This window comes from Globicephala melas, chromosome 5, assembly GCF_963455315.2.
Source record: "Globicephala melas chromosome 5, mGloMel1.2, whole genome shotgun sequence".
NCBI classification, from domain to species: Eukaryota; Metazoa; Chordata; class Mammalia; order Artiodactyla; family Delphinidae; genus Globicephala; species Globicephala melas.
In genome coordinates, this window is record NC_083318.1 from 131,245,680 (window position 1) to 131,258,978 (window position 13,299).

Here is a 13,299-nt window from a genome sequence, read left to right on the forward strand (position 1 = left end):
GGAAGAGTGTGATTAAGTCACCAGAGCTGCTTGTTGGACCCTAAGCACCATTGCCAATCACTGCATCTGCTGCTCTATTCTGAGGGACATAAGAAGTCTTTCTGTGCAGCTGTTATAAGAGCCTATAAGAACTCTTCCCTTGAAGGAGACGAACCCACCTTGAATATGACTGAGCAGTGTAAAGTTCAACGGTAGAACTTGAATTCAAGGATGGCTGAATGTAGAGGTTTAAATGATATCACCAGAAATAGAACTCTATCTCTTTCTCTCCATCTCCCAGCTCTGCTTTCCTTTCTTTTGTCTTCACGTCTCCCTCATGCAAGCTTCTTCCAAGTGGTCCCCACTAGCAGCCTCAGTTTTACATTTTACTAGGCAGGAGACCCCATCTTTCCCAAGAGTTCCAGCCATAGTTTGGGTCTTGCACATATCCGTGTACCGATCACTATGGCCAGGGACAGGTGGTCCTCCTATTGTTCTGTCCTAGGTCATATATGCACCCTGGATCAAGGTCAGCTCTACCTAATCACATGGACTGAGGTGTGGTTCCTCACTGGGTACTCCTCAGTGGAAGTTTAGAAGACAGAAACAGCTGCTCTCTTCCATAAATGGGTCCCTGTGTGTCCTTCCCTCCCTGCATCTTTCAAACAAGTTCACAGTAGCTGATGTCAACTCAGTATATTTCTCTCTGTGTGTGTGTGTGTGTGTGTGTGTGTGTGTGTGTTTTCTTCTCCTCATACCCTAAAAGTTCCTGGGAAAAATAATCACTTGAAAAAACGGTCCTGGGCTTCCCTGGTGGCGCAGTGGTTGGGAGTCCGCCTGCTGATGCAGGGGACGCGGGTTCGTGCCCCGGTCCGGGAGGATCCCACGTGCCGCGGAGCGGCTGGGCCCGTGAGCCATGGCCGCTGAGCCTGCGCGTCCGGAGCCTGTGCTCCGCAACGGGAGAGGCCGCAACAGTGAGAGGCCCGCGTAGCGCAAAAAAAAAAAAAAAAAAAAAAAAAAAAAAACGGTCCTGTGTGAAATAGATTTTTTACGTGTGTGACATGTAATTTTTAAATGGAAGGTGACGGTTATCCTTAAGAGCATATGGCAAAAATGGCCAAGTACAAACCAAACGCTACCCCACTGTGGAGCCATGACCATGGTGTCAGCACAACCACGGTTTTCAGAGCCTAAAGTAATTCAGGACTCCTCCTCTGTCTTAAAGTTAGCTGGATGTCTTTCGTTGTAAAAGGATCATTCCATCTTCTCTGACTTTAATTGAATAGAGTAATAAACTTTAAAATGCCCGGCACAACAACTGAAGCAGAGTCAGTCCTTTTAAAAATGTAGCCGGCCTGAAATTCTACAAATGTTAACAATCAATAGGCAACGTGCCAAGTTTGACAACAGAAAATAATATAATACAAAGACGTGTCCTCATGGGACTCAAAGTTTGTTCAAGGAGAAGAGCAAATAAAAACACAAATTCTGGTACAGTGCTTTAACCAGAGCAAAGACTGATACCCGGTGCAGACGTATCACAGAGGAAGAAGTAATTAAATATGGAACTGGGTGGTCTGGGCAAGGGTTCCTGGAGGAGGGGATAGCTAAACTAGATTTTGCCAGAGGGACAGGAATTTGATAAGTGTCTCTGAGGAAAGGGCGTTTCGGGAGGTGGGTAAGGGGCGGGTAAAAATCAAAACAAAGTCATGGGCTGTGGGAAAATATACTCGTGTGCTTTACAAACTACTGGGGCAGGAATGGAAAGTGTGAGCTCGGGGAGCAGCAAGAGAGACACTGGTGTGACAAGCAGAGATCTGCATGTCTTCTATCCAATCAACTGAACAAGCCTGTCTTAAGACTACTGCAGATGGTGAGAATCTAAACCTTTGACAATAGGGCACTGATTAAATATACAGTAGAATACGAAATATGACTAAAAATGATGCTGCAGAGGCCATTTAGTATTAGAGGAGGGGAGGGAAGGAGGGGTAGGGTGAAAGAAGGAAAAAGAAAGAAGGAAAGAAAGAAAAGAAAGAGGAAAGAAAGAAAAAGAAAGGAAGAAAGAAAGGATGGAAGGAAGAAAGAAAGGAAAAGAAGAACAAGAAAGGGGGGGAGGGAGTAGGGGCGGGGGAGAGAGAGAGAGAGAGAGGGTGAAGGGAGGAAAATAGGTAAGAGCCTGACTTATATGACTGGCCCTCATTTTCCAGAAATCCAAAGGCAGTTAGGTGACATCAAAATGGACCTTACCGTGAGTCTTCAGTATTTCTATACTGATTCTGTGTGAAAGACACTACTAAGGGCTGATCCTAGAGCCTCCGTTCCTTCTCTCTTAATAACAGAACTTGGTTATGATTGGGGCGCCAGGACAACTAGCCTGGAACAATCGCAGCAAGGCTGTTCCTCCTGGCTAGGTGCTCACTTTCACAGCCTCCTTGGGTGACTTGGTGACTGAATTCTGGCCAATGACTTGGGAATAAGAGAATGGGTTCTGGAAAATATTTTTTTCTTCCATAAAAAGAAGAGGTTCCCTTTTCCACTGGAATTCTTTTCTTCCTATTATACAGGAGGGGAAAAATCCTTTTTCCTCTATCCTCTTAGGGTCTCTAATTGGGGCCCTGAAAATTAGACAGTCAAAATACAGATTAACAGGAGAAAAAGAAACAGAGTTTATTAATACGTATGTACATCAGGCGTAGATGCAGAAGAAACTCAGTGATGAGTAACTCAAAGGGGTGGTTAGAACTTGGGCTTATATAGCATCTTCACAAAAACAGTAAATTTGTATAGAGATAACAAGACAAAGGAAAAAGGGGTTTAGGCTTTTAGGGGCAGCAAACTGTGGGAAGGCAAATATATAGGGGGAAACCTAATTAAAGATGAGTTATTTTAATAAGATTTGTTTGCAGACTTATCTCGGTGCCAGCTTTCTGTTTTCTTCATGACCTTAAAACTTCCCCGGGAGAGGGAATTTATGGTAATCCTCACTTCTCAGAAGTTTCTGGTTTTAGTCAGATAAGGGAAACTCCAAGAAGGCTCCTATCTGCATCTGTTGGTCCTCGTTTTCCTCCAGCTCAAAATAATCCCTATGCCAAAGTGGCATACTTTGCGGTAGCATATTTGAATTCCCTACGCTGTCTTGAACGTGGTCTGTAAGGATACGATTTTTAAAGCAATGGCAGCCATTTTGTAACCATGCAGTGATAAAATCTATTGAGAGTCCAGTACTGGGCAGAATGCATGGATATTAAAAAAAAAAAAAAGAAAGAAGTTATAGTCCCTGAGCCCAAAAAGCGTAATACAAAGTGTCAAGACACACATATGAATTAACCAGAGAACAATTACAAAACAACTTACAGTATTACTCAGTGCCAACTAATGCAGGAGTGACGACAGCCCTCCAGAATCTACCGCTGCTAACATCGCGCCAATGCCTCTTGCCAATCCAGCTAAACTGATGAAGGTTTTAGGAAAGATGTGACATTTAGAGAAGATTCTCATCGCAAATTCTCATCTTTTTCAAATACAGTGCTGCCCCTGTCTGAACAGCCCTGAGAGCTTTCACTCAGAAAGGAAAGAGACTATCAAAAAGGCATTTGGCTGGATACGGGGCTTCAGTCTTGGTAAAGGAACTGAACAGCTGTGGAGCATAAAGTTTATTTAAACATCTGGGATTGGATTCCCGATTTATAAATTGGGGGTCATGACTCACTCCACTTACTGAGCCCTCACTAAATGGTGTGTACTGTTTTAGGTGATAGGGATTTAGCAGAGAACAAAAGACACAAAGTCCCTGCCCTCATAGACAGCAGACATACAATAAACAAATAAACGCAGAATGCAGTAGGAAGTCTGATGGAAAAACATAAAGCGGGGTAAAGGGGATAGGAAGAATGACAGGTAAGTGGGGAGGGAGCTGCGATTCTATATAGAGCAGTTGAGAACACCTCTTTGACAAGAAGCTTGCACTTCCTTCCCCATGCGATGTGAGGGGTGTATGTGTTCGTGTGAGCATGTTGGCCTGCTTCTCTGGGGGCAGAGGGAGGGAACTCAAATAACTGAAAATATGTAAAAAGCACTTGGTAAATTACGCGGCACTATGTGAACATAAGGTATTATGATTCTTGTTATTATTTCAGGTTAAGTCTAAACTCTGTAACTTGACATTGAAGATCCTTCACAACACACCCTTCTAACCTACCTTTCCAGTTTTATTTCCACTGCCCTGTATAAACCTAACTTCCAAATAAAATTTTCACTTTACCTAATTCACTTGGCAGTTAACCATGTACCATCTCACGTCGCTTCTCCTATTTCTTCTGTTTAAATCCTTTATTATTTTCATTTTCCATAAATTCTGTGCTCCTAATGAAATGTTAAACTTGTGCATGTCAGAGTCTTTCTATAAATTCCTTGAGGCGTTCAATAATACGATTTGGCTTTGTTTCACATACTGGTTTAATGTTTATCATCACTCTGATAATTATTACCCTTTGGAATTTAGTGTTATACTCAATTTTGTATGAGTTTTGAATTGCCTTATTCATCATAGAACAATGTACCTTTGAGAAGCAGAATTTTTTTTAAAAATTCTGTATTGCTAAAGTGAGCCTATAACTGTGGTTAGGACTTCCCCTAAGGATTACCTCAGTGCCATTCAGACCAATAAGTATCTCCTAATCTTATGTGTCCACTTCATGGCCACAATCCTAGGCATCCTCATGGCTTTTTCATGGCCTCGGGGTATTTCCTGCCAGTATACATTTGTTATTGTCTCTTGAATGACTTTCAAGTGAATATTTCCATTGAAAGAACTTCCTAGCAGTCTGAGAAATCGAGCAGAAGAGAAGGATGAGTAAAATACAGTAGAAACTGTAGGATAAGCACTAAGTGACGTTTTGGTAGATATAATGACCCTCACCAAGTATCTACATCCTAATCCCTGGAACCTATGTATATGTTACCTTGCATCGCAAAAGAGCCTTTGCAGATGTGAATAAATGAAGGATTTTGAGCTGGGGATATTATTCTGGGTTATCTGGGTTGAACCAACATAATCACAAGAGTCTTTATAAGAGGGATGCAGGGCGCTTCCCTGGTGGCGCAGTGCTTGAGAGTCTGCCTGCCAATGCAGGGGACACGGGTTCGTGTCCCGGTCCGGGAGTATCCCACTATGCCGCGGAGCGGCTGGGCCTGTGAGCCATGGCTGCTGGGCCTGCGCGTCCGGAGCCTGTGCTCTGCAGCGGGAGAGGCCCGCGTACCACAAAAAAAAAAAAAAAAAAAAAAAAAGAAGGATACAGGAGGCTCAGAGTCAGAGTAGAGGATAGAAACGGAAGTCTGAGTGATGTGGTCACAAGCCAAGGAATGCAGGCTGCCTCTAGAGGCTGGGAAAGAAGACGAAGGAACAGATTCTCCCCTCAGAGCCTTCAGAAGGAATGCATAGCCCTAATGACCCTTTGATTTTAGCCCTGTAAAACCTATTTTCAGGCTTTGGACCTCAAAAACTATAAAATAATAAATTTTTGTTGTATTAAGCCACTAAATTTGTGGTAATTTGTTACAGCAGCAGTAGGAAACTAATACAGTGGTATAATAAAAAAAAAAGTCCTGAGCTAGGGATCTGTCACAATCTAGTCCCCACCACATGTTTATTAATTGTGTAATATCAGGAAAATCACTCTACCTCAGCTTCCTTTCCTGTAAAGTAAAATTATACCTGCCTTACAGTGTCATTATGAAGACAGATAAAATTATTCATGTGAGCACCGTGCAAAGTGTTTTGTGTTATACAAATGTTAGGTGTAAAACTTTGACTTAATGTTTTCTAAACAAGGGAGAAGACTGGAATGAAGACGTCCATCCTTGAATGTTACATCGTAACCACCCTCAGTAACTGAAGTGTTATTTTAGCAGTGGTAGAAGTGGCCACCTGGCACCCTGGTCACAAACTTCCCTCCCTTAACAAAGTTGAACATGGCTAATGGACTGCAACATTCTTTGCCCAAAAGCCAAGACACAGCCTTAGAATCCTTAACCCACCTTTAGGAAGTTGCTGTCAATCACCTAGAGCTGCTGTGAAAGAAGAAACTTATTAAAATCCCTGACCTAGTGGTTTAGAAAGTTTGTCCCTTGGCCAGCATCACGGGCACCCCCTGTGCGCTTGTTAGTAATGCAGATCCTCAGGCCCACTCTGGGCATACTGAATCGGAATCTACATTTTAATAAGATCCCCAGGTGATTCCCATGGGAGAGAGGATATATTTTGCAGCGTTTTGAATCCCAACTGTGCAGGTCACTACTGTGTGACCTCAAGCAAAGTGTCTGAATCATCAAAGCCTCAGTTTTCTCATCAATAAGGTGGAGAATAATACCCACCTCACTGGGTCGTTATGAGAATTACAGAGGTTGCATATAAGGCGTTTCGCACAGTGCCTGCCAACAAATACTGAGTGAATATGATTTCTTTTCATTGACTCATTTGCACCATCTACAGCTGCTAACCATACTACACATCCATTCAGTGTTGCTGGAGCCGTTTTGAGTGGACACTTTCCAAAGCCATCCACGCCCAGGAGAGCGCAGTGGGGCGGGGGGACAGGAACACTAGCAACAATGCCATCTCCAAACACGCAGGTACCATACGTGTTGCAACACACAGGAAACGTTGGGTGGTCTCCCTGCTTTCAGGTCTCCCCGGCCCGTGGCTTTATGAGAAACCGTCTGCTGGAGTCTAGACACAGCATGGAGTCTGGTGACCTGCGGGAGGGAGCAACAGCCAGAATCCCTGCTGCGTCGCTCTCGGCCCCAGCCCTCTACCTTAATCCTTTTCTTAACTTTCCATCTGCTGCCGGTCCGCCTGCAGGGGCTCCGCAGCCCGCCAGCCCGTGCCCGACTGCCCCCCGGCCCGCCGTAGCAGCCGCCTCAAGCCCCTCCCCAGGGACGAGCGGGCTGGGCGGGGGCGCGGCGGGGGCGGAGCTCGGCGGCCTGCTGCCGCCACCGCCGCCGCCCCCCCCCCGCCCCCCCTCCCCGCCCCTTCCTCGGAGTCTCCTGCGGAGCAGCACTGCGGCCGAGGACAGATGGCCGCAGCCCGGGCCTGACGGATGAGCAGTCGGGCACGTGAACTCCCACCTCCAGTTTGGCTCAGTGCCCGGCGGCGGCGGCAGCCCCGCGGTGCCCCCCGCCGTCTCCGCCCGGCTCCTGCGCGCCGCCTCTGCTCTTTGCGTAGTAATTTCAGTTCCTGCTAGCACCCAGCTCGCTCCCGGAACGCGTCTGAAGAGGACCGCCGCTGCCGAGCCCGCCCGAGCCATCGGTGTGGCGCCGGGAGCCGCTGCTCGGGATATGCGACGGGAGGCCGCCGGCACAGCGCAGGCAGTGGCCCCGCCGCGCCGGGGAGAGCCGGGCCACAGCAGGTAGGCGACCGGCGGCCGCGGGAGGAGCCGCCCCCCCGAGCCACCTCTGCCCGGCGTCCAGCCCTAGGGGACCGGAGCTTTGCGGTGTGCTCAGTACCGATGGGAGGTGGATTCGGTCCCACATTTTGCCAGGTGGTCCTTTTTGCCTGTTGCTCTCGTCCCCATCCCAGCCTGAGCTCCAGGAGGGGCCGTCTTTCTCGCAGGTGATGAATTTCTCGGCAAGGTCATTGCTCCCTTAGGCTCTGGCTTTGAAGGTAAAAGAGAGAAGACGCCTGCTGTCCTTGTTCTTGGGAGAAGTATTTATAATCAATCAGGTCTGCACACTGTGAATATCCAGATAGGAGTGTGTGTGTGTGTGTGTGTGTGTGCGCGCGCGCGCGCGTGTTTGGCAATACTACACGGGCATTTTTCTCATTTTCCTACGCTTATTCCCTTTAAGGGAAACATACTATCGTTATATATAATATACATGCGTTTGTGTGCATGTGTATCCACGCATTTACACATATACAGTTTTTCTTGAGAAAGGCGGAGAGAGAAGGGCGGGCCGAGGTTGATAAAGGGAAATCATTGCAGAGACCTGTTTAGTATCTAGAGGTGAACTTTGGAACCACACTGAATAAGGGTAGAGACTAGAGGCTATAAACAGTTCTTCAGAGATGGATTTTAGAAAAGAAATCACTGCAGAACTCTGTCAGCCAATACACAGACAGATCCTTATGCCAACCAGGCAGATCTACAAGATACAGGCAAAATTTCAGACGCAACAATGGACAGTGAAGGCCGGTCAGGGTGGGGGGGGGGGCGAAGAGAGGAATTTAAACACTGGAAAGTGAATTTTGGATGGTGGAAGGCAGCAAAGCCCCAAAGGGTTTCAAGGGCTTTTCGGAGGGGCGTTGGGAGAAATCTCAGCTTGGGGTGTAGGTAGTTCAAGGTTAAGATGATGTGAAGGTCCAGAAAGCAGCACAGGTGGTGGGAAAAAGGCAATGATTTGGAGGAGGGGAGAAACGAAGCTCTGAAAGTCACCAAGAAGCTACCGCCTTTTTTTAAGGTATCCTCTTCTTCCTGTTCAGGCAGTACCTTGGATATGCTCCATGTAAATATTTTTCACAACACATTGGTTAGAGAGCCATTGGACCATGTTTTCATTTTGTTTTTGCAAAGAATCTGGGTCATGGTGGGACTGGAAGACACTGAAGCGTTTACAGCACCAGCAAGATTTGGAGAGAGAGTTGATTAAGGCTTTAGCTTCACGAAGTATTTACACATCTCTTGCGTGGGCTTTTGTTTGCTCTTGTTGGTACTGCTACATATTTTACTTTGATAACGCTCTGAGTGTCCTTCTCCCGAATGGGCCTATTTTCCAGTTATAAACTATTCGTTCTTTTCCATTGTGTTCACCCCTGGCCTGCCCTGAGTAACAACTGTGGGAATAAAGATACATGAGTCACAGCTTAAAGAAGAAAATCTTCTCTGCTGTTATCTGGGAATGGCAGGAATGTATATTAGAGAATATTCTTTTGAAATAGGATCACGAAGAACATTTCTCAAGCTTTTTGGTGCGTTTAGTGGAGGGGATAGGTGGTTGATTCATAAACGGAAAAAAAAAAAGTAGTAATTGCCACGGCAAGCCTAGATGTTATATCATCGGAATTTATTTTGGAAACAGTGCAGAGGAACTCCTAGAGATCCCTGTAAAGTGTGTTTTGGTGCGGTGAGCCTTCACCTCATCACTAATTAGACTTTTATGAAAATGATGAGGGCAAAATTGCAAGTGTATAGCTTCCTATTGGAAACAGAGGACTAAGGCATGATATGAATCAGAAGTGCCTCAATTGGAGGGCAGGGTGGGCTCCAACAAGCAGTTTTAAAATCTGGGTGTTTTTTTTAAAATTGCCCTAAAACAAATACACTTGCCCAATACGCTTAATTATTTGTCCTTTCAACATTTCCTTGGTTGTGCCCTAAATGAACTTGAAAGAATGTATTAGACACAGCTGTCCTTCACTGTATGAATTTCCAGTCACAAAAGCTGCAGCCTTCAGGGAAGCATTGAAATATTGATCATAGAATCACAAAATCATGAATAGGGACCAAAATATACAGAGGCCCAGGAAGAACAAGCAGCTCTAGGTGGTTGAAAAACTGTGAGGATGGAAAGATGGAAAGATGGCGATGGAGAAGGAAGTGGTTCCACCCTCAAACTGAAGTCCAGAAGAGCTGCTAACTCATCTGGCCAGGAGACCATCTGATCCAGACAAGTTAGGTAAATACATTCATATTGAGGCTCTATGTTGTTCATATTACCCAAGTTTATCTCTTGCAACTATCTAGAAACCATGTTTACCTTAATTTACAATAGCCTGATTAAAAGGGAGATATGTCCTTGAGAAAGTCAGAATTCCCTGTGCCTCAGTTTCTTCATCCACAAAATGTCTACCAGCTACTGTGCATATTGTGAAAATAAAAGAGAATGAGGGAATGGAGATTTGAGTATTATAGAAATACAGGGAATCTTTATGACAGCATTGCTCAGGGCCAAAGAATAGAAAATACTTGTATATTCCAAGCATTTAATTGTCCCAGATGACTCCAAAAGGCAAAAAAAAAAAAAAAAAAAGTACTCAGGAAAAGCCCAAAGGCCACAGATAATTATAAAATTATTTAAAGTGAAGGAAATTATATACAGCAATCCCAGAGTAATCAGTAAGTGCCCTTCTAGAACTGGTCACAACCCGTTGTGAAGTCAGTTTACTGGGTCTGATAGCACTTTTATTTTTGAAAAACAAAATACAGTAAAACAGAATAGGCGGGTAAATAAGTATTGTTCTTGGAACTTTTAAGTAGATATCTATATGTATAAACACATCAGACTATGATAAAACGTATATCTTATTATACATCGTTTCAGAAAGTCCAAAAGCTACTGCTTTAAGTGATACAAAGAAGAGATGCTTCCAGTTTGCAAGAACCTGAGAGTCAACTAGAGATCTACTACACAAGCATTTATGCCATATTCCGAATAGCAAACTGGTCTTGAGAAAGGCAAGGGATCATAATTTACCAGTAAATTCATGGCAGTAAAGTCAGAAGAGAAGGAGATCCTTGGGGACTGAATTAGTCTAGAAAAAGTTCAAAGTGGAGGTGGAACTTGAGGTAGTTTCTGAAAGATGGATGGATCTGGATGGGCAGTGAGCAAGGGGTGGTGATATAGGAGGAGGAAGTAAAGGAGGAGGTGGGGTAATGTGAGGTTTATTTAAGTCACTTAGAAACGAAAAACATGATTATTGAGTTGGGAGGGAGAGAATTACAGCAGAATTTCTGTTTAGACTAAAATATGACTCAAAAATCACTTATTTCTATAATTTATTTTCTATCTAAGATTTCTTTTCCTAATCCTGGTACTTGAGGAAAATCTAGCCAGAAGGGCCACAATGTCAGTCATTAATCTTTTATTTCCTGCCATCTTTTTATTTCTTTTGCAATAATTTAATGACTAAGGCTTGTTTCAAATGAATTTAATGGTTGAATTATTGAAGTTATGTGATACACCACATTACAGCTTGATTATTTCATTTCTCAGAACACAAGTATAGTCATTGGCACAGAGGGTCAAGGGTGATCAAGTGATTGCCATAAATAGAGCAAACCGCTTCTATCGTTTTCAACAAGTCTTCTTTCTTGAGTGCCTTGTAGGTGTAACACCCCGTGCTAGGCACTGGCAGCTCTGTGAAGATGAATCAGACCACTTGGTGCTCAGAATCCCAAAAGGAAGGGCAGAAACTGCCAGATTTTCTCCTTCAGTTGCTCTATGACTTGTCCATCATTTTAGCTAAATATGTAAATACGTTTACATGCATTTTGAGAAATTAACATTAGAATGTTTTGCTATAGCGAAATAGTTATTTTGAGGAGGTAGAATCAGAGAAAAAAGTCATTACTTGTGTTTCTGAAAACTTTTGGGGAGCTACTCTCAGCTCATGCCGTCCTTCCTAAGCAATAAAACAATCTTATGATACTGATATCCTCTCGAATAAAGCTGTACCTTTAAGCAGGAGAACCACTGCCAGTTAAAACAGAGACTCATGTGCGTCGATTAATTGATTTGAAAGGCAGTCAAATATGGAAATTCACTTTTTTGTAAAGATGTCCTGGACTCCTCTTTCATCTTTCTCCACATCAGAATGTTTAGACTAGTGATAATCTAACTTTTTTGCATGAGTCAAGTGTGGAATAATAAAAACATTTAGAGGCTGCATTTGAACTGAAAAGGCATTTGTTGAATTTCATGGGGGAAGATGTATATACATATATATACAATCTCTTACAATTCAGATTACTGTCTGGAATGCCGGTGAGAAAAATTTTCACAGCCTTTTATCTGGGCATGTTAGAGTTGGCAATACAGTAGCAGCGTTCTAATTTTTCATGTCTGTAATTAGACTGTCAGCTTTACTTTGAAGCTAGCAGTGTAATTGAGGGCCCGAATTATTATTTTCAGTCAGTAATAACTGACCCTTAGCTGGAGGGTTAAATGCTATGACCTGTGGAATCTGAATCCAAATCTGTAGGTAGGGCTTGAAATCTGTATTCTATAATGGTCCCCAAAGGATGTCAATAGCCAGCCTTGGACACCCCTGTTTAGTCCTGCTTTTATATACAAGGAAGTAGACAGATTACAGGTGAGTCCCAGACAGGTTAATAAATTGTCCTAAATCACTCTTAGAACTGGGGCAAAACAATCTAGACCTCCTCTTTCTAATTCTCCACTAACGGGAGGAGGGACAGACCTGAAGTGAGGGTCTGGGGGCTCCTCAGTGGTAGGGGGAGGGAAGTCAAATTTCTCCTGCAGTCCTTCCTCCCAAATTGGGAGTCAATGCAGTGAGCTCTCTCTCAAGGGTCTGATGTGGCAGAAAAATTGTGGGGATCAGCTGTGTGATTTGAGGCCAGGTGCTTTCTTGGCCTTACACACCAGATTCAATTTTAAAATATTAATTCTTGGGTCCTAAACCCAGTGGGTACCCAAGCCATCCCTAGGAAGACTGCTTGAGTCAGTAGTCACAGCCTGTGACACTGGCAGAAGCAAGCAATCCCTGAAAAAAACTCAAGGCCAGAGAGTAAAAATCCACAAAGTAACAAGTGCCTCTAGGGACCTCAGGACTGTTGCTAATTCAGTAACAGCTGGACAGAGAGCTCCAGAGCTCCTTAAAAACTCTAATTGTGCCTACTAATTTTCTGGAGGCATAGGAGTTGCAGAGAATCCTTTTTTTTTTTTTTTTTTTTTTTTTTGCGGTACGCGGGCCTCTCACTGTTGTGGCCTCTCCCGTTGCAGAGCACAGGCTCCGGACGTGCAGGCTCAGCGGCCATGGCTCACGGGCCTAGCCGCTCCGCGGCATGTGGGATCTTCGCGGACCGGGGCACGAACCCGCGTCCCCTGCATCGGCAGGCGGACTCTCAACCACTGCGCCACCAGGGAAGCCCCGAGAATCTTTTTTTTTAAAGCCTGAATTGCAAATGGTCCAACAAAGTGAGAGATCTAGTTTAGGGGGAATACTCAAGATGTTTTATGTGGACAGATTCTTGATTGTTTTTTCAAGATATTGACTTCAAAATAGACTCAAATTAAACTAACCATATTGTGTCTATGGGAGACTCTTTATAACGTAAAACTTTGGGTAAATGAAATGCTTGAGGGAGTTAAATGTTTGTGTTCAGTATATTTTCTGAGGAATCAGAGAATCTTTTTGTTTCAATTCTTGTTGACAATCTTTCTAAGATCTAACACCCTGTGCCTGTATGTCTGCCTTAATAAGGACAATATGGCAAATACCAGGATTCAGAATTTTGCCTCGCCTCTGGGTGTTTGTTCTGAATTACACCTGTGTAGGACAGGGCTGCCGAATATAACATA

The 13,299-nt window shown here is 44.1% G+C and overlaps 1 protein-coding gene across 1 annotated transcript in view; it reads left to right on the forward strand.

The window, feature by feature from the left end:
• The first annotated feature begins 7,085 nt into the window (after nt 1-7,085).
• Nucleotides 7,086-13,299, forward strand: part of GPRIN3 (GPRIN family member 3) — a 65,653-nt gene continuing 59,439 nt past the window's right edge. Inside the window, exon 1 of the mRNA XM_030865784.2 lies at nt 7,086-7,388. The gene's annotated coding sequence lies outside the window, so the exon portion shown is untranslated. The remainder of the gene's footprint in view (nt 7,389-13,299) is intronic.